Source organism: Varroa destructor, unplaced genomic scaffold, assembly GCF_002443255.2.
Source record: "Varroa destructor unplaced genomic scaffold, Vdes_3.0 BEIS01000002.1, whole genome shotgun sequence".
In the NCBI taxonomy this organism is placed as follows: domain Eukaryota; kingdom Metazoa; phylum Arthropoda; class Arachnida; order Mesostigmata; family Varroidae; genus Varroa; species Varroa destructor.
Genome location: NW_019211455.1, coordinates 31,569,688 through 31,590,681, shown reverse-complemented (window position 1 = coordinate 31,590,681; position 20,994 = coordinate 31,569,688). Strand labels below are relative to the sequence as shown.

General features: G+C 39.9%; 1 long non-coding RNA gene across 4 annotated transcripts in view; it reads right to left on the bottom strand.

The window, feature by feature from the left end:
• Positions 1–600: 600 nt before the first annotated feature.
• Positions 601–20,994, bottom strand: part of LOC111245756 (uncharacterized) — a 44,827-nt gene continuing 24,433 nt past the window's right edge. For 2 of the 4 annotated variants that reach the window (XR_015321481.1, XR_015321482.1), the window contains exons 2-5: positions 11,330–11,420; positions 8,482–8,644; positions 8,175–8,319; positions 6,331–7,851 (exon numbers count right to left, since the gene is read on the bottom strand). This is a non-coding gene — a long non-coding RNA (uncharacterized LOC111245756). The other 2 variants (XR_002671454.2, XR_002671453.2) reach the window with 2 other exon arrangements.

The following is a 20,994-nucleotide window of genomic DNA, read 5'->3' as shown; positions in this document are numbered from 1 at the left end:
TAGGGCTGTTGCAGTACCGAAGGCTAATTCTACATCTGAACATTGAGTAAAATATATACGGTTGTATTTTAGTCACTTATCTTACATGCACATACACGGTACATGTACATACAAGGTACATGCAACGCGTTAACAGATTGCTTGGAAGAGACTAACAAGATCACTGGAGCAATAGGAAAAGAAGCATTATTTCCTCGGCGAAATAATTAAGCATTATTGTACCGGAGAGTCGCTACGAGAACGGGAACTCCTTATTCATACAGCATGGTCCCACGAGAACTGCGATGGGCGTCTATAAATGTGTCGGTAAAATCTCCCATGCTAGACTGGGTCTAACCCATATCAAATCTAACAGCAGGCTGACAGCATCGCTGTGGCATTGGAACTATTAACATATTTTAAGAAAAGAACGATATACATGAAACACGGTAACTACAGGAAGATAATTATTAATAATATTGTAATTGGACCAGACAAATAGAATTAGTACAAGCTAATAACACAATTGGCGCTGCAGGACCTCAGGCTGATTTCGAAATGGACCTTGTCAGCGTTCATTTATAGACTATATTAGAGTAGATGTTCAGTGAATCGAATCCGTTCATATTAGATCAGGCTGATGAAGTGGCGGTTATTTTGTGGGCAGGGTAAATGCATCGTGCGGAGCGTTTGTTTATTGGTTTGTCCACCTGAAACAACCGTGCGTTGACTGGCTTGGGCTAATTTTTTCCTGGGGCCGAGACAACGTCAATATGATGATCCCTTTTTCCGGAGGAGAGTTTGTAATATTAATCCAGGTAGATTGGTAGGTTGTTCTGCGATCTACTCTATAACCGTTGAAAATATTTTTGTTTCTTTAAACGTGCGTAAAATTAAATGTCGCATTCACGTTTTTAATCGATTCTTTTGCCCGAATGATCCATAAATGCTGACCTGTTCGTCTTAGATCGTCTTAGTTCAATTTCTTGAAGGGTGCGAGTATTTTTTTTCCTTTAAAAAAAGCGTACTTTTGTTAATTCGAGAAACCGTTGCTAAGGTCCCCTATACATATCTATGAGAAAACCGGTAGAGGGATAGGATAAAGAAAGGTAAATTTTGGTTGAAATTTTCGTGAAATGATCATTTTAACCGGGACCATCAACTAAATCTAGAGTAGACACGAATCAAATGCTGGAATAGGCTAATAACAGAATTCTACCGTCGGGCCGAACAGACCATTATAATACTCCAATCGGAGGACAGGAGCAGAATAACTCCAACAGGATAAACGACGCTATTAAGTCTATTCAATTTATTATTATAGCCGATAGCTGCAACGAAATATTAAACGAATATTGAAACGAAGAGTTCGGGCAGCTTTTTTTTTTAAGCCAATTTGTAGTAAGCATCAATTGAGAAGTTTAGGCGGCTGATACGGCGAACGTTTTGGCAACACAATTCTTATCCGATGTATTTTTTGAGAGGAAACCCAAAATTATCGAACACATTATTTGCTCTGCCCTATTGATGGTATTCCTTAGCACCAGCCGATAGATCTCGACGAACTGATTACGATGTGATACAATGCGTTCCTCACGCCTAGAAAGGATATTTTGTCATAAAAAGGGTCGAAGGCTAAATGTTTTCCATATGTGCCAATAGAATGTAGTAACCGTAAAAGGGTCCGGTTTAGGTATCCGACTGATACCGCGTGCATTGCTTGGTGTTACTTTCACGTATCCCGTAAAATTTGCATGGGTTTATATCGGCATCTTGGAGGTTTGGCTTAACTACATCCTTAAGAGCGTTAATAAACTAGGCGCCTCCTAATTAACTTCTAAATGAAAGGACTCTTAGTAGGTCGCTAGAATTTCATCACAAAGAGAGCTGCACGAGTAAAATGAAGCCAATCGATGCACGTTTTATCTCGGGAAGTTTTTTCATGGAGTGTAACATTAATTAAGGCAAATTGGTCGTTTTTGCAGCGTCCTCAGCAGTCGTTGAGAATTTCTAAAGGATTCATGTGGAAACATTGTTTGTAACTTTTTCGATTTTTACATAGCGATTTGAAGCGAAAAATTTTACTTCTCACTTTTCTACAATCCATTGGTAAGTTGGTGATTTTCTCCAAAAATTTTTATCGTTAATGAAACATAAACTGTCGCAGCTCATTCTCACTAAAAATGCTAATAGATTTTACAGGTGGCACTTTCTTTCTTCCACATAAGTGCGTTGATAAAATTTAAAACATATTAGGTCTTTCGAATGGATGAATACTTTTCTAAAGAGAAGAGCATAGTATTAATTAAATCAAATTGACGCTTTTTTCAAATTTATTTATATTACAACCTTTGCGAATTCGTGAGATGACCACACCGAAATGAATTTAAGAAAATCAACCTGACAATTAATTAATAAAAAAAAAAAAAACGAAAACGTCTAATTTTTCTTTTTTTTTTTGACCATTCAGCGGTAAGATGGCGATTTTCTTCGGGATGGCTCACGTATGATCAAATGTTAAACACTATGTACTGTATATTCTTCAAACGTGCGAATAAGCAACTGCCTTTGAGTGTATTGCCATGGTTGCCAATAATATGCGGCTGGCATCGCTGGTTTACATTTAAACTTTGGCAAATGGTTACCATAGCATTCTACAGGTTTGTTCAAATAACCTCAGATAAGTACAGCAGGACTCGGACCCGGCAGGACCTTGATGCTATATCGCAGAAGGGATTCGGGAAACTTGTTCACGCAGTAGAAATAGCCAACCTGTTAAAGATTAGTATCCATATATTTTCCGAAAGACAATTTCTTAGAGAGGCGTGGTGGTGATTTGCTTAATTTGCGAAATTCCCTGACAGAATGAATATTTTTTCCTAAGCGCATTGCTTCTTTACACAGAGTGTAATTTTAATATGCGCAGATTGATCATCTTCTAATAATTTATCTAACAACTTATGATAGGAGTATACTGTATGGGTTTTTCTTTTTTAAGCTCTACAAAATATACTCAAGGTTGAATTTGAAGGGGAACTTTCGATTTTTTGTTTTCCTACGATACAATGGTAAGATAGCGATTTGCGTCGCAGTGGCTCAATAATTTCTCTTCTCATTCTCAATCTTCCTTTTCGTTATTATATTAATACTAATTCAGATAACTTTCAAAATAATTCATGATTTCTGAACCACCTCGGCACATACGGTTTGTGTTCTTCGATTGGATAAACACTTCTTTCCGGGAAATATAATTAATTAAAACCGAGAAATAAGTCAGATGTAGGAGGGAATCGAGATTACAACAACGTTTTAATGAAAGATTGGGAATCATTATAGCAGATTACGGGGTCTGGGTTAGGAAAAACCTCAAGGGTGGCACACTAGTGACACACAAGAGTGCACAGCTGAGACAGCATAACCACAGAAAACATTTTTGGGTTCATATTAACAATTTGCCTCCCATTTTTGTGACTGAGGCGCTGAATCTGCAATGCTAAAGTGCATGTCTATGTCTTGTAAGTCGAATCATGTTGTTTCGATCTACGTTAACTTCTTCTCTATGATCACTACCGTTCCGTTATGCTTATGAAAATTTGCGATGTCCAAGAGGGCCAATGTCAGGAGGCCCCAAGAGCATAAGATAGAAACGAACAGGACTACTTACTTACTATACGTGCTAGTCCGGTAGAATCTTTCATTTGAGCTGCCTAAATTAATTATCACAAAAAAATCGATATAGTTATTATAGTAAAAATATATGTGAATGTAGAACTCAACTGATAACTAGAGTACCATAATACACCTAATTTCAAACATGCGCGTTTGTAATCTAAAAAAAAATAAAACGAAATGATTACTTTCTGACTGGTCTGGAGCTTTATAAATGGGGATATTTAAGTTAGTCAAAGTTCCAATCCATTCCGAGTGTAGTAAGCCTAGGACCGATCCAATACCGTCGATGTGCTCACGTTATAAATTTCGTTTGTAACTCGGATCGAAATGAATCCACCATCCTTAATAATAATAATGTAAAGTGTGTTTAATATTTCGAAAAAGATCTGGGTATGGGCGTGCAATTGGTAAACGTTGGATCCTTCGGATTCGTGAAACTGGCACAGCTCGTAAATAAAAAGCTTTTAGACGCATATTGAGGGTGGCCTCATATGCATACATACAATGTTATAATATTTTTAATTTATTTACCGGTTACACTCACACAGAGCAGTTACGTACGGACCCTTCTTTTGGTAAGACTCAAGCATATGATGAGGTTAAACTGGATTTTTCCATTTTTCGATACTGAAGACCAAGAGTGGAAACATATATGGCGTCGCCTATATAAGCTTTGATGGCCGTTGTTCAAACCCTGCAGCTATGAAGATGGCGCAAAGGATAAGTGACAATACCATGTTCTGAAAGATTAAGAGACTCAAAAGCGACGACTCAAATGAGGCTTAATACTGAAATTGCTATTCATTTAAAAATGCAGTCTTTAATATAGGCTGAATTTACTTCCAGTTGGCCAGAACACAGATCTGACAAGGATCTGCCAACCTGACGAAATAAAGATAGCGCGGCAGGTGCTATCAGCCTTTTTCACCTTTTTCTATGGTAACTCGAAAAACTGATCGGTGCTTAATACACGAAGGCATTGTGTTTCTCTCACGGCCCCACCTTCGGCCAGTTATGCCTTGCCGTGCATCGATTCTTCTCAGAACACTCAGCGAAAAACGAGGCAGGTCTGTGTTTATCTTTATGTGTTTATGGAATTTAGAGGGCTTGGATGAAATATTGTTTTATTTATTCCCTGACTTCTGCTGACACTGACGTAGCTTCATAGTGGCGATCTTCGCAAATGTTCCGCCTTGTTTATCGGCATCTGAGCGGCGTATTGCGCAGATATTCGTATTGCGTACCTAATAATTGAGGCCGGCCAACTATCGGCTGAATCACTAACTCTTAAAGTAGAAATACGAAATCACAAACCTTAAGCTGATCTCACGACGCAATTCAATTGCCTATTTAAACACTTTGGCTGATTAATATAGAACTTATAGATTATGATTCTCGCTTTTTTAATTAGAGTTGAAAGAGGGCAAAGTTAAAAATCAAAACTTGCAGCGTTGGTCTGATCGTAGATGGTACAATATATCTTCAAAATATATGTCAACAATGCCCACTGATCGTTGGCTTGCTTTTTTTTCAAACGCACGTTTTGATTAGACAAGTCTACCCACAGATAAGCCTGACACACTACGACAATTTCTTCTGCCGTACAGTTCGAGGCTGGAAGTAGCAGACAACAAAGTAGCGTTTGTACGTATTAGAGCAGGTCTTTACTAGCAAACTTGATAAAAAGAGCATATGCTGAGCCCTATATCTGATCTATATCGCTTCAGATTAAACGTGATCTATAAATGTGATCAAAAGTTATACGTGATTGATGCTAGTACGTGAATATTATGGACAAGATCAGAATAGTAAACCTTCTCTCACATTACTCCTCCTACCAAAGGCTTGCCAAATACCTATGACGCGGCGGAAACCATTTTCAGCGTGCGCAATAGTACAGACGTAATGTATATGATGGTGGTCAGAGAACTGCGCGATATTCCCATATGGGTAAAGTGATGATTGTATAGCATTATAAATAATTTGTAAAAAATAAAGCTGGCGAAGGAAATTAAGAGCTCACGGCTATGTGTTTATTGTTCTATCCATTCTGCCGCCGTGACATTTGTTACGAACTATTAGCGTATAGGGTTCTCCATAAGCTATATGAGTAATACTAAGTATTGAACTAAACGTACGTGTTTACTGCGTTAATTGACTTTACTAGTTTGATTTGATGTGATGTAACTTTTTTGCTTGGACGATGTATGTTGGCGTCGCCTAGCGAATTCTCAATAAACTTTTTAATAATAATTTAATAAAAAAACGAGTTTGGCTCAAGGGTAAAGTTCTTAACGGTGTACTCGACCGTAGATAGTTCAACTTAAGAGACTCGATGCTTTTGTCAAACCAATAACAACATTAAGCCTACTAACTGCGTGCAGGAATTAGTTGACTAGATTAGAAATAATATGCGACATTTTAACTTTTAAGTACTCTCTAGACTGTGTAACAGTAGAGCCCAGCAACATTTATTTGAACAACGTAGCTAGATTAAATTCGCGTATGTCTAAAGTCTTCCGAGGGAGATAAAATTAAACAACGGAATTTTAAGTTGAGAACAGCTAAAAGCCTATTCAGATCGGTTGTTTGTACCCTAAGGTTAACTAACCTGAGTATGAATTGGACGATAAAGGTCCCCTTGTCAGGGCAAGAGGTAATGTGAAAGCTAAAAAAAAAAGCCGCTACAGTTTAGTACGAGAAAAACAAAAGGAAGTGATAGTTTAACATTATTATTATATATATATATATATATATATATATATAAAAACAAAGTGCGAATGGAAGACGATTTTACTTCGTCTGTTAGACTTCATCAACAACCTAAAACACGAAATCATAAGTAGATCACAAAATTCTGATACATACTATAGGAATCCATTGAAAAATAATTAAGATTTATATTTGTTCAGTCTTCTTGGTATCAGACAACATTTTCTAAAGTAATTGTCAATTAGAATTCAAAGCAGCGTATATCAAAGTTTTTTTTCCAAAGAGTCGATTAAAGTTTTTGCTATTTTCTAGGTTTGCCTAATATTTGTGCAGGCTAGAAACTGTCGCTCTTGTTTTGTTTGCTGTCCACCCGGGTCGTGTCCATGCATAGGGCAGGGTTTCGTTGCTTATAAGCTTATATAACAAATACATAGTAAACGAGAGATTCGGAGAGACCGTGTCTCCCCATAAAGTTCTACCGGTATGAGCAGACTTTCAGTTGATACCAGCTCTATTCCGTTGACGCTGGGGGAAACACGGTTAACTATCCGAACATACTTTAGATTGCATTCGCCACCTCGGGATATCCTTCAGATAAAATATGGAGATTTTTTTAAATGCATCGAATTTTTGGCTGCTTCAATTGAAGACCGACTTTTTCTTAATAGAAAATCTTCTATTCTTCCTGTTAACCGTAGGACTGCTTATTTCCAAATGATGGCTTTACTCTACCAAACTGTTACATAATTGTACTAATTAGATACAAAATTTAAGGCTATATGATGACGTCTAACGTCCTGCAACTGTGCCCCGTTGTATGCACCATCGCTGGGCCATAGTCTCGCTTTCTAATGCGGTCATATTAAAGCCGGCTCCTAGTAGTCTTAATTTTCGGAGTTGTATGCCACTCTAAATCAATCAGACAGCGCCACAATTAATAGTAGCATAGCTGCCTAGTGAGAGGGACTCCGTTTAAACGACTGCGAAAAGGGCACATGGTTCAGCTAAGAATTTTAAGATTGTCAGCCCCCGTTCACAGAAGGTAACAGTTTAGTGCACTAATGAAAAAGTTCTCCATTTACGCTAATCTAGAGATACAACTGCAAGAACAGAAAAGATCCGACCACGTTAAAAACTGATGAGAATTTGGCCTCAGGTGGTTTGCAGCTTAGATTCCTGATCATTTGCACTTCACTAACGCTTGCAAAATACTGCCGACAAATCGTTACGGGGCAAGAAGCCGTAAATCGAATGGGATTCGTTTTACCGGTTTGAGCTACTGGGAGAACCTGGTGGAAATCCTCCAACTGAGGAACAGAGCGTAACTTCAACGAAAATAAACAACACCAGCTTACGCTTTCTGTTCAGACAACGGGACGCCGCGAACCATTCGATTCTTTTTTAGTTTCACATGCACATAAATAATCCATGGATGATAGTTGTCACGTAAGTACAGCTTTCCATTGCCAAAACGTAGCCCGCGGTCCACTGAAAAGGCAATAACGGAACTGAATTATAAAAATGAAATATCTGTTTCGATGGCAAGCTTTGCTGGAAATAAGGCGGTGCTGCAGCGAACTTTTCAACATTAACAAGTGTATGTCACTGGGCCAACGGGGGCGTGACCCCATCAGGTTCCACAGATATTTACAGTCATGGTACGATTTGTGTCGGCGTTTCTTAATTGCTATACTATAATATTATCGGGTTGGTTAGCTGTTAGCTTAACACTATATGAAATGATTAAGTAAAAGGTGTCCTGTCCGTGGCCTATTAGCAATAATTGAACATAAATAACGTCGCTCGCATACTTTCGTAGTATTAATATTTCCCCGAAGGGGTTCAGGGCAGCGACGCGCCTCGTTATTCTCCCCAGTAGAAGTCAGTTAGGCGTCCAACGCCAAGCAGACGCGTGGAGGTGCGTGTGCTCGAGCGATTAGGTCCAGATTATTATTACTACGAGACAGAAACACAGCAGACATCAGCAGAAACAGAAACAACGAAATAAAATAAAAATGTATTTGTTAAAGGTTACCGGAAGGTTGCTTTATTTGATTTGAAACTAAACCATTTCATATATTAGATGTATAACTTTTTGCACTTGTTGCGAAAGTGTACCTTTCTGAGCCGGCTCAGACTCGGCATTTTTTGTGCTCGTGTAGAGAGTCTGATCTCCTAACTGCCATTGAAGATCCGCGAATTTAGCACGCTACATGCGCTGTACAGCTGTTTAAATGCTTTGAAGCCGTGTTTCGTGTAACGGTGCAGGAAAAGGTCGCATCTGCAATGAAATCTTAGTCAGCGAGCCAGTTTTAATTTTGACTTCGTTTCAAAATCATTCGTTGTTCTCAAACTAGCTACCAACTTGAAAACAGATAGATAGGTAATGTATAGTATAGAGTATCTGGTATATGAATTTTCATGGGACTAATCCTGAATGCGGTGAACTTTCGTGGGGATTGTTAATGTTTCCAACGCGCTATCTATCTCCATGCGACAGTTTGTGCTTGGTAAAATTAATTTTAGACTGTACTTTAGTTCCTCTAATCATTTTTTTTTTCAAATCCTTGCCATTGATTGCCGTTGATTTCCGGTGTCCGCAAGCAAGTCTTGGTCGACTTGTGCTCTTCAGGGTCCATAAACGTTAACTGCATGGCTTCGCTGAAGTGAGTGAAGCATGGAACTGATTCCGTGTGATTAAGTGTATCTCAGAGAGGCGCAATGCCATCAAAGGACGACCTGAATGATATTCGAAGCGCGGAAGTGTGTTTTAGGTCTTCATGAGCGGCGACGGCACGCCGAATTCGCTCGTCCGTTTTACTGCATCCACATTGTCTCCATAAAAAGTTTTGCTCAAACACCATCAGCAATATCGGATATCGTAAGCAGCACCGAATTGTTTTTTTCATTGTGCCATACTCATATAATAGTTGGTGTAAGTGTAAATTTTGCGATATTTTTTGTCATCAACTCAATCACCTTTTGGGTGCCATAGACTTTGATGCGTTACTCAACGCGATGCCTGCTCGACCCATTTTTAAACTCAGTATGCCCAGAATTGATTAAATACTATCTATGATCAAATACGGCTTAGTAAATAGAGAAAAAAAAAAAAAGGTTATGCTTGTAGACTCCGTACTTCATCAGTCGTAGAAAATAATACTATCCAAAAATTCACTATAAGACTCTCATCACGAAAATTTACTGAGTTTACAAGTACTTTAGTAAAGCTGATATCTATTCAAACTAATGATATCAACATCTAACAGGCCACCGGTTTCCTTTACATAGATCTCAACCATGATTATAGATGCCGCTACTTTACTAATAATTCTAAGCCCTGCAGGTACTGATTATACAAGACGCTTTTAGCGCGATGAATATCGATCCGAGATGATACGGTTAAAATACACGCGCCACACCTGGGAATAAATAAAAATAGATCCGTCCATTCGGGTGTTTCAACTGTGAGCAAAGGCGTTGGCTGGTTACTCCCGATCGAATAGATTTTTTTTTTGCCTAACGTGACCACAAAGTTAAGCTGAGGTATATTATTTTAGAAAAGTAGGCTTAATCCCGATCTGATGTTAAAGCACTTACGTAGTAGAGATGCGTGAATAATTAAATCAGATCCATGAGCTGTGTTAGGCTTTTCCGCCAATTGGTGCTGGTCGCTTTGTAGATTTAATCAGTTATATTTTTGTAATAATGTCAATGGCTTCGAACCGAAAGAAGTTTATTTAAAGGCAACCTCAACATGAACTATTCACAGGAGATGAAAGCTGAATTAGATTTCGTTAGCCTGCAAAACAGTTGTTGAGCAACAATTAACGCCAGTATATAAAATCAGACAAACGTAAATTGACCTGCAGGTCATCTGCTACTACGTATTCTCAGGTCCAACTTCTCGATCCTGAATGAGGAGCTATTCTAACTTTACACAAATCTAACAATCGTAGCTCCAAAGTAAGTCGTTTGTCATCAACATTCTGGGCTCCTTATCTATCCATACCGAAGATCTAATTAGCTTATTTATGTCCGTCCTGTTTTTGGATAACGGGGGCATTCTCTTACGGAATGTCCGTTCCGGTCCCCTCAGCGATTCCATTACGACAGCTCTGTCCCGCTCTCTCAATCTCGCTCGCTGTAAACCTTCGAGCTGCTACTGCAACAACGCTGAGGGGTGAATACCATCATGCAAATTTTGTTCAAGCCTGTTCGTCCATCCACTGCCCGGTTTCGTCAGCGTCTTTCTTTTGCTATCGCTTCTTATCGCCACCAACGCTGTCGTCATTGTTGCCCTCATCTAAAATCCTCCTTCATTTTTTCATTTAACGCTCGGAGGCGTCAAGATTTCGTGGCTGGGTAACGCAAGGCGAACGCGTTAGAGGACTCGGTAGGGGACCCCAACTGCTTTGGCTTTGTCAAGTTGCAACTTTCAACGCTTAGCACTTGTTCGGGAAGACGAAACAAGTTCAACACCATTATTAGATCAGTTGCTTGGCTCCCTTCAGCTTCTTCTTCGAGGTGCTTTGGAATAACAAGGTTTACTTCGTTGGGATTTGGCCCAAGACACTTTGGCTAAACAATGAGGCAACGATGAGTAGCACCGATGGCAACAGAAGTGGGATCAGGGTCGCAATGGGCCGTTTGCATTCTCGATCATTATGATCCCGAACTACTTGAGCTAGCCTGAGGGCGACGCGATGCCGCTAGATAGGCGAGCACCAAAACGCTTAGCGTATACTATGTTTTGGCACGTAAAAAGTAGTGCAACTGCACTAATGGTGCGGAACGCCGACGCCCGACGGTTTGGAAAGATATGAAAGTTGGTCTCAAGTTGTGGTCTTTGAGCTTTGAAGCTCGAAAGCTTCGAAAAAGTAGACAGTAGTACAAATAGACACAGAAGTTGTTACATATACGTTTGCAAAGAAGCTGAATTAATTTTATTGAACGGAACGCTTACCGTTTTACGTGCTGAATCCAGCAGCCAGGTTGTGCATGACGTCGCCGGGTTTTTAAAGTAGCTCGCGTGGCAATGACATCGAAAGGTAAACCTATGCAAAGATGCAAAAAATATTTATTGTTTAAATTAGAGCACTAATTATATAGCTTGCAATACGAAAATGTTCGACAATATTGAGTAAAATAACTTTACAATTTGTTGTTGTTGTTGTTGTTGTTGAACGTTGGACAGTCGTTACTTAGGCTGAAAGTCTTGATAGTTGAAATCGTCCAATTAATTTTATGTAAATAAAAACGAAGATGATTTGTTACCTCTACTTAAGTTGTTAAGCGCTGGAATTATAAGCTGTGTCTTTAAATTAGTAAGCAATGTCCTACGGTTATGTAGGTTTATATAAATATCTATAAAAGCGGAGCGAGTGGTTGTGGCGTGGTCAAACAAACCAGCAAACAAAAAAGACCGCTTCATTTTGGTGGCAGGGGTGCAATGACTGGCGGAATAATTGAAATATCAAAGGACTTCGCTGAACGGCTGGCTCATTGGAGGTCGTCTTCGGTGAACTTTGACGAAAAGGATCCTAAGGAATGTCCTGAGGAGTACGAGCTATTAATCCAAGCCGCAAAGCGAGCGCATATACATTTACAAAGAGTAGCGAACGTTTGATTCGATCAGAAGATCACTGCAGGAAAGACATGGGAAAGAGAAGATGTACGAGTGCTTTCTCTCGGAGAAGGCCGACTTTACTCTGGCTGCTTACGTGAAACACACAAGGCAAGAGAGGCGTCCAAGGAATCTATAAGTGTCACGCTGTTTTTTGGTAAATGATCTGGGTGTCTAACTTTGGGTTTAGTGTGATCTTTGTTAGCATTCGAAGAATTCTTCTCTATTTTTTTCACCACAGCGAAGGCAACCTCCTGAGTTTTTTTCGGATATTAGAAGATAGTATGTGAAAAGAATATAGCATTTGCTGGTGGGAGCGTCCGAGGCGAATTGTGCTGGTTCTGCATTATCAAATCGACGACGGGAGTGTAGCTAAAATCACTGGCCAATCCAACTGCTCGATTACCACGACGCTCTAAAACAACGCCGATCTCATGACACACCAAATGCCAAACGGTCGGTTTGTACCTCTAATCAATACACTGTGAGAAAATTGGAAAGCGGTTCCTTACTCAGGCAAGGCACCCTCCATCGTTCCAGCGCAAAGCAATTACGACCCGCGCTTCTTCACGCGGCCGAGGCTTGGGCCTTTCCTAAGTGTCATGAGAGTCATCTAAGTGCAAAGAAAATTGTCCGGCGCCTGATAGCATGTAATTTTTTGGAGAAAGCGATTTTGCTAGAGCACGTGCGTGCGTGCGTGCGTGCACAGCCAAGGCGTGTGCCAACTTGTAGCGGGCGAACACCAGCAATCGCTACATGTACCACTCCGGAAACATGATGTTCGTGACGACGGGAGGTCCACTTGCATAGCCCCGCTGCCGCGGACTTGTGCGGCGCTACCTCTGGCGATGCCAAAGGCCGGCTGTTATGCTACTCGTTAGCCGCCTTTGGAAACGGTGAAATCCCGTTCACACTTTACAAAGATTATAAAAACAGACATAAAATAATTACGACTACCAAAGCCGAGCAACGGAGGGTGTATCAAAGGGGTGTACTTTAGTCTCTGAACATACAAGTTCCACACGCAAATCTATGTGCTGCCATTGTCACTATGTAGATTGACCGCTGGTCGAGGGGCAAAACAATGTTATCAAGTCAGTTTTTAAAAAATACTCTTATCATTATTGTGATGTTGATGGTGATTATTATTCAAAGATTGCAGTAGCGGCCTTTGTTGTTCCAGTGGGTGTTTTCAGGCCTGTAACTCGAAGAGCTTCGAATTTAGCACAAAATCGATTACTGCGTCGTCAAGAAATTTAAAGTTCAATGAAGACAGGGAAATTGAGCTATGGCCTCGTAATCGATGAACAGTGGTCTTCTCTTAGGCAACATAATATGAACAAATGTTGGACATTGATTGAAGTGTGCACTGTCTTACAACAGGTGACAACATCAAATGGGGTAGTTGCGATCGCTCGTCGTATTGTTTAGAGAAGAAACATACTTAAGGAATATACACCGTAGACGTAGAACTCCAACGTAGAACAAACGATTTAAATGAAGACAGAGTCTTTGCGAAAATATCGGACATGACTGAATAAATGATCAATGATCTTGTGAATCTTTCTTGCGCTGGCGTTTAAAGAAAGAACGCCGAACAGGAATTGCAGCGATTTCATCGAAATCCTATTTCGAACGGACGTCATTAACCTGTTCTGGTCAGTTTCCTTTAGGCATATCGACAAATTGGGACAAGAAATCTAAATGGGTCTTTTCGCTAGTCCACTATAATCGTCAACAAAGGTATCGCAGTCCGCATCGCTGAAAAACCTTGAATATGCATGAAAAACACAATCGATCCTATAGATCAATAGAAAGCCTACGAAAATGTTTATCTATCAGTCTGTATGCCAGCACTTGTCTAGCCATGTTGATTCGTAAAGTACGCCTCGAAAGACGTTGGTGCGTACCAAACAATTGTATGACTTTCGACATGAAACGAAACAAAGTTCAATCGGAGTGCGGTTTTACGTTAGTCCTAAATAACTAGTTTGATCAGATATTCTACTATTTGGCAATTTCCATTATACTGAAAACATGACATATATATATATATACTATTGAATTAAAAGCCACAAAACTGGATCAATGTAAGCCATAGTAACACTGTTGCAAATGTCGTTAATTGTGATTTTCGAAGTTCTCGAAAACTCTGTTTTCAGGAACACGGCCGCTAAGCACTTTGTCAGACTAGCTTCTACCGTATATTACGGTATATCAACTAATTTTGTCATTTGAAATGGGTTTAGCAAATACTGGGATAGAAGAGCGCACGGAAACATAATTCCACACCTTATGCCCCTGTCCCAAGTCGTTATGTTTAATAGAATAGTTGCGCCTGAAGGCCACATTTGTTCTACAATACTAAATAGAATTATTTTCTTGTCACGCCTAAATATATCTTTAATAAATAGAATCACCTGTATTCAAGAAAACAGGAAAATTCATTCCTTGAAGCTAAATTTATTTTTTTTTTCTGATGGATATCGCGAGTCAGAGAAGTATAAGCCAGTTTAGTCCGTTGTGTGGCATCTGCTTAGTAATGCAATAGACGGACGGCGCACACGCATGGAAGGCTTAAAAGATTAAACGGGTGACGATCGTAAAACGAGCAATATATATATATATATATATATATATATATATATATATGCCATTGTAAAGAATCAAAGCTGACCGAGAGAGTAATGGTTAAGGGTCAAAGTGAAGAAATACGATGCAGTACTATTGTAGTTTTACCAGTATTTTAGGACGAAGAAATAACTATAAAGGTTCGGCTTCACTTCGCTCATGATCGTACCCTATAGCAGAGGCAGTCTTCCTATGCTGTCTTTCTTGTTTACATTTTATATCGGCAGTTGTTGGAAAATTTGATTTTACAGTTCCGGCCCAACGAAACGACCGCTTCGACCAATGAAAGGGTCATATGTTTTTCTTGGGAATAGCGAAGCGCTGCGGTCCCTCGTTCGGGCAGGCCAATTTTCTTGAGGCGTCTGCGAAGGCGAGCAAACGGACAAAACGGCACGCTAAACCCGAGACGAGAGGGGCCCTCTTTTTCCGTGAAAGAAAAGAAAGCCGGAATGGTGCGAGCTTTTACGAAAAAGCAAACATTAGTTCGATACTAGCTTTCTGTATAGATTCACACTTGTCTACAACAAAGTGAGCGTTTACTGTTCGCTCGTCTAATGGCAAAAGATGGTCAGTGTTGCAGTGGGTGCGGCCGATATGGCTTCTTAGAACCATATAAATATAGCTGAAAGGCATATAATGATTGGTTTTATAATTGCCAACGTTTGCCACTTTTAGTTCAATTGGCTCGCACGCATGTACCCTCTCTTCAGTTTTTCCGCTACGGTTCGACCGATGATACATTGGAAACATTTGCAGCGGTCAGAATCGTCTCCTTGAGAATGGATCTGATCCAATCTGGTCTTACTCGACCACATTTCCCGGTCTCACTTATTCTTACTCAAATCAGCACACATGAGATAAAAAAACATGTTTCGTTACCCCCAGTCGCTTTAGCGATAGGAGCAGTAATAGCAATTGTAGACCAAAAGAAATGAAGTCGCTCTTGTAGTTGGCTTATTGTCGTCGTAGCGGCGTCCTGCGAACGCCAACTCATTTTGAGATTACACCAGGCGGACATGATGCCCCCAGCACATGCTATAGGAAAGTCCAATAATTTCTAATACCTTCGCAGCGTTTAGTCGTGCTAGCCTCTTTCTTCCTTGACCAGACTGAACTATGGTTGTGGCCTATCCCTAAACAAGTCCGTGTTCGTCCGCTCCTTTTAACGTTTTAAGATCCGAGATAGGGTGGCATAGATACGAAAGAATCTAAATGGAAATATGCCGGTGAAAGGTCAAAACCTCCTTCGTCAACGCTGCTACAGGATTAGTGAAAGGGTAGCGCTTCTGTGGGATTAAGCTTTTCATCCGATAAGCTGCTGTGTTCGTTGACACGTGTTTCACTTTTTTCCAGCAAACAAATATCGTCACTCGGAATAGAGCGGAAAAATGGAAGTGAAACGTTCGTGAACAAAGCTAGTAGAAAAACTCGAAGAAGCGTGTGGCTGCGTAGGATCCAAAGATGTATTACCTAAGCTTGCCGAATGTCCAGCCATCTATCTACAGTTAGTGTAGCAAGAAAGAAGAGGAAAATAAAGGAAATGAAGAACACAAGAATGATGACGGCGTGCGTGGTACGACTTTACGCCCACCCACGGGATACACAGGCCGAATTGGAATACGAGCAGATGGCGACGAGAACGAAGGTCGTTTAGAAGGCAGATGACAGGCAAGAAATAAGCAAACAATGAATCTAAATATGGGATTAATGAGAAAACGATCAAGTAAGTAGTTGCCCACGAAACTTCGCTTCAATGCAGGCAAGTGTATGTGTGAATCGCCCGTTTTTCTTTTTCAATTCCTCATTTTAATCCATCATTTAATTACTTTTGACTCTGAGCGTGTCGAATAGCAGTGGTAGACATCATTATAGTATCGGTTATGATAGTACTTTGTGTAGCGATAGTCGTTAGCGCCGATCAATTTTTGCAAAATTGGCGGTCACCACTTCCTGAAAAGAAGTATGTCATATGTATGTATTTATATATATATATATATATACATATATATCTCTGTTTATGTATGGCTCGTTATAACACGCCCTCGTGTATCGAATCACTATAATATATATTATTATAATATATATTGATCACTATAATATACAAAATATGTGGAAAGACATTACATTTTGATGACTTATGAACAACTTTAATTGTGACGTCTTTTGTAGGCTCTAATAGTAGACAAGTTCACGCATATAAGCTGTTCTTTTTCAAATTATAACAGAGTCTCTACGCTGATTTTTTGCATCACTGTTAAATTCTATATGGGTTTATATACAAGCATGGTTAGTTTTTTGCTTTTATTATGGGATTCGGTCTGCGACGCAACAGATTTTTTAATTGTGGCACTTTTTCCACGTCTGAAGTCCGCAAGTGTCACCTAGGTAAGTGTCGAAATAAGGCCACTGTAATTAGCCAGAAGGAATATTTTCCATCCATTTTATAGAGGAGCATTCATATTGACAAAAGTATTTTTATAGTTAATCTGTAATCATGCGTATACAGCGCTCTTTAAATGTATGATATGCAAATTATGGTCCCGAACGTGCTTTCTTCACAGATCCTTTTCGCCCAGGATGACACTTGGCCTTTTTTATCGCGACTTGCCAGATAGCACCATTTTCAATATACCGCGGCCATTATTCCTTTGGGGCGTACGTAACGGATTTTAGAGCGCGAACATTCGAATAAGACGAGCTGTACGAACGATGACAGTCAGGATAACGTTCTGCCGAATATCTAGTAGTGTTGATTTAAATTAGCTCAAAATTATCATAGTAGAAATAATACCGGCTATTCACATTAATCAAATACAGGATGTTTAAAAAATCACGCGGCACTGTGGCGTTCAAAATACTTAGCCAACTTTCCACCAGGTAAGCTAATTTTTGATTTTTTGTTTTATATTCTCTTCATATGACTTCGAGTTGAAGAGTTTCGTTTAAGAGACGCGACTGCGTTATGCTGCGATTATAAGTAAAGAAAATTTACCAACTGTCGTAACATTTATGTGCTACTTATCGGGTATTTTTGTAACCGTAAAGCCGGCTTGTCAGTCGGAGCGCCAGACTGTATTCGTAATTATTCCATTTGCCAAAGTGTATTTCTCCTACTCTGCAGCATTTCGAAAAAATATCGTTCGCTTTGTTCGCGGAACGTACTGCTTACGGAAACCAAAATTCTACGATACATTAGCCCTTCTATTAGTTTCCTACTAGTGATACATACCCTTTGATATAGCCGATTCTATTATCAATGAGACCTAGGTCATTATTTCACCACTAGATTGTTTATTGCCTTCATATATTACAATACAATTTTATGTGTATTTCGGGAAAATCCGACAAATCGAATGAAAGACGTCCAGCTTAATCGATAAAAATTCTGCATGTTCATATCACGCGCGTACTTTGCTCTATTTAGTCTAAGCGAGGGCACACATAGTTTCATCATCGGGCCGACGGCTAAATTACCAGTTCTAGCAATTAATGTACTATAGTTCTGTAATGGTTGTACCTTACCTTCACGTTTCGTTTTTATTCGTTCCTTTTTTATGATATCTCTATACGAAGAGTCATACTGCTGTGCTGCTTTCGCGTTATGCTTCGAACAGGTGGTGCGTCTCTTAGTCGGCTTTCTCCCACTTCTGTTATTTTTATCGCTACTGCGGATTGCTTATACTCGACGAAACCCCTGTCGCTATAACATCCCTTAATTCCGAGGACCTATAAAAGTCATCTTGCGAGATTCATCTACCGTTGAGCCGTCCGCCCGTGAAACTTACTTGAGGTTGATCTCCTTAGATGTTCCACTAGCCTTTTGCTTTGCCCGTTTCCCCCTACCTGGCCCCGCCTAATGTGCTTTTCGTTGCTTTCTGTTTCTTTGCTAACTTGCCTCCTTCGTCTATCGTGTTTGGCCATTCGTTTCTTATTCGAGCACGGCGATTCAGATCCGTTCAGATGCCTTACGTTGTCGAATCTACTATCCGCGATGTAGCAGACAATTGTTGCTGACTTCCCAATAACCACACACATAAATGTACCCATCAACATGTCGATTTAACTAGATGCGCTTAACATACGTACACTGAGGATGAAGGTGCACAAGACCGAAAATTCTTCTCAGCGGCAGCTGTATAATGAACGACGTTTATTCAACAGATCAGCGAGAAGATAGGTACTAGGTCGCTATTCAGTTCTGAAGTATATTTTTAGGCTAATTCTCAATAATACTACCTGTAGGAGCAGCGCTTATATGCCGCGCTGTCAACGATATTATCACAAAATGTACCATGCACGACACTGCTCCCGTTTTTGTAACAGTTTCCACCCTGAACCAAATAAATTCTTCCTTAATATGTGTAATGTAATATTACCTTCTCCTGCCTAGGGGCATATGTAGTCAACGCGACGATAGCTAGACGTCTGCCTGAACGTAACATTTAAAAACGACTTGTGCCTGTCATTGTAGTGCAAACACAGTAGGGTCTGCGTGAGAACACAAAAATTGAATCATATATATATATGTATGCATATATATAAAGCGACAGGCCGCGCCCGTTAGGGAAAATTACGACAATGAATGATACAGTTCAATTTCTAAATAATGAAGGTAATGAAGCCAGTAAAACTTCACTAGTTGACTACAAACTATGGTCCACGAGAGCTCTATGCGAGTGCGGGTCTGTTTGTAAATCAAATATAGTGAAGAAGCTTGGACTATCGCGAATACTTGTACTAGTAGATCGAGGTCGATGTGTTGCATTATCAGAGCTGCTGTCAAGCCAACGCAATTATGTACAGTAAAAAAAAAAGGGCCAATACTGAAAAGAATCGGTCGATGGAAATAACCTTGCACCCCTTTTCCACCCGCCCCTGTTCTCCTGTTCTGGTCTCCGATCTATCAACCCAACGGGAACTGAAAGACAATCCTTAAAGGAGGAATGTTTAGTGGTTCGTGCCACTGACTGCCCGCATTGTATAACAATGGACAAGGAAATTCTCCCGGCATTGAAGACAGCAAAAGCTACTACACCCTAAAATAGATTAGGAGTCATGTTCCTCGCTACACACACCTACATACACATTTAAATCGAACATGAAAGTTATAGAAATCGTAATGGGAAATAGCCTATCATTTCATCAAACCAAAAAAACATCAAAAGCTAAAACATCAAACTAAAAACAAAATACTCAAATAAGCTATTATCTGAATGTTATATATGATACAACAGTAGCGAATAGAGTTTTAGTGTTTGAACATTTCGATAATAATGGTTCGTAATCGTTTGACCAATAACGGGTTACTAAGTTTTCTTCTTATCGCCCCAAAATAACATTGGAAACCTCAGTTGAGCTTGCAGAGAGAACGGCTTAAATCTAGGTGGTCGTTATTCTCGCCGTTCATCCCATCCGGTATTGTTTCGGTATCGTTTACAGCATTGTTTTAGATGTTAGGTTTTACGTCTTAGTTATAGTGAACTAGTTTTAATAGAACGCAATAGTGAGACATGTCTCTATTTTGTATAATGATCAATGCTATGCTTTGGCGCGTATGCGAAAGACTCTGTTCTATATACGACCACCTTCAATAGATTTCTGTAAAGCTTTGTTTCGAACATTCACACGGAGAGATAGAAGCCTACATCACAATGGGAATGATTGGGGAAGAGCAGGGATTTTTTCCTGCAGCACATACTGTGAGGTGCGTCTAGGTCAGAATCCGCGACATCTGCCCCAGGCTTAGTTAACCTGACAAATTTTCTATCGTACATTCAGTGATACCATGAAGGAAACCCGTTTTTGGTTTAATTGCCCATTGAATTGCTAATCGAATGCCCATACTTCCCAACAATATTATCTATCGTGCTAATATCCTTTACCGTACACGAATTGACCGTGATTTTTATTGTGTGTCCAATGCTGACCGCGATGTTGTGTGTACTCTCTAGGCATGGTCGAATGCGTTTGTCTATGTAAACTAATCGTGTCAACTTTATTATTATTATGGTCATCATGATCAACTGCTAGAATAGCGTTGCAGTGAACACTGCCCCAGACTCAGCCTCTCAATTATCTAGCGGCAATCTAATCTTCATATTTTGGGATCCCGCGCGAGTCCTACTGATCGTTCAATGCTCTCTGCAACGTGCCTCAGGATTTGACCGATTTATCGGCAGATACGCGTCCCATTCTGCGCGGTTCCTAACCTGATAAACAGTGACTTAACGAGCTGTATAAAATCAATCTCTTTTCGTGGTAAACGTCACATTGAAAAAAGACTGCAGTTTTAGACAGGACTCAGTGCGTCCTGTGCTAAAGTGTTTTCTGTAGTAGAAGACATCGGCAGTTTAAATAAGCATGCCTTTTTATTC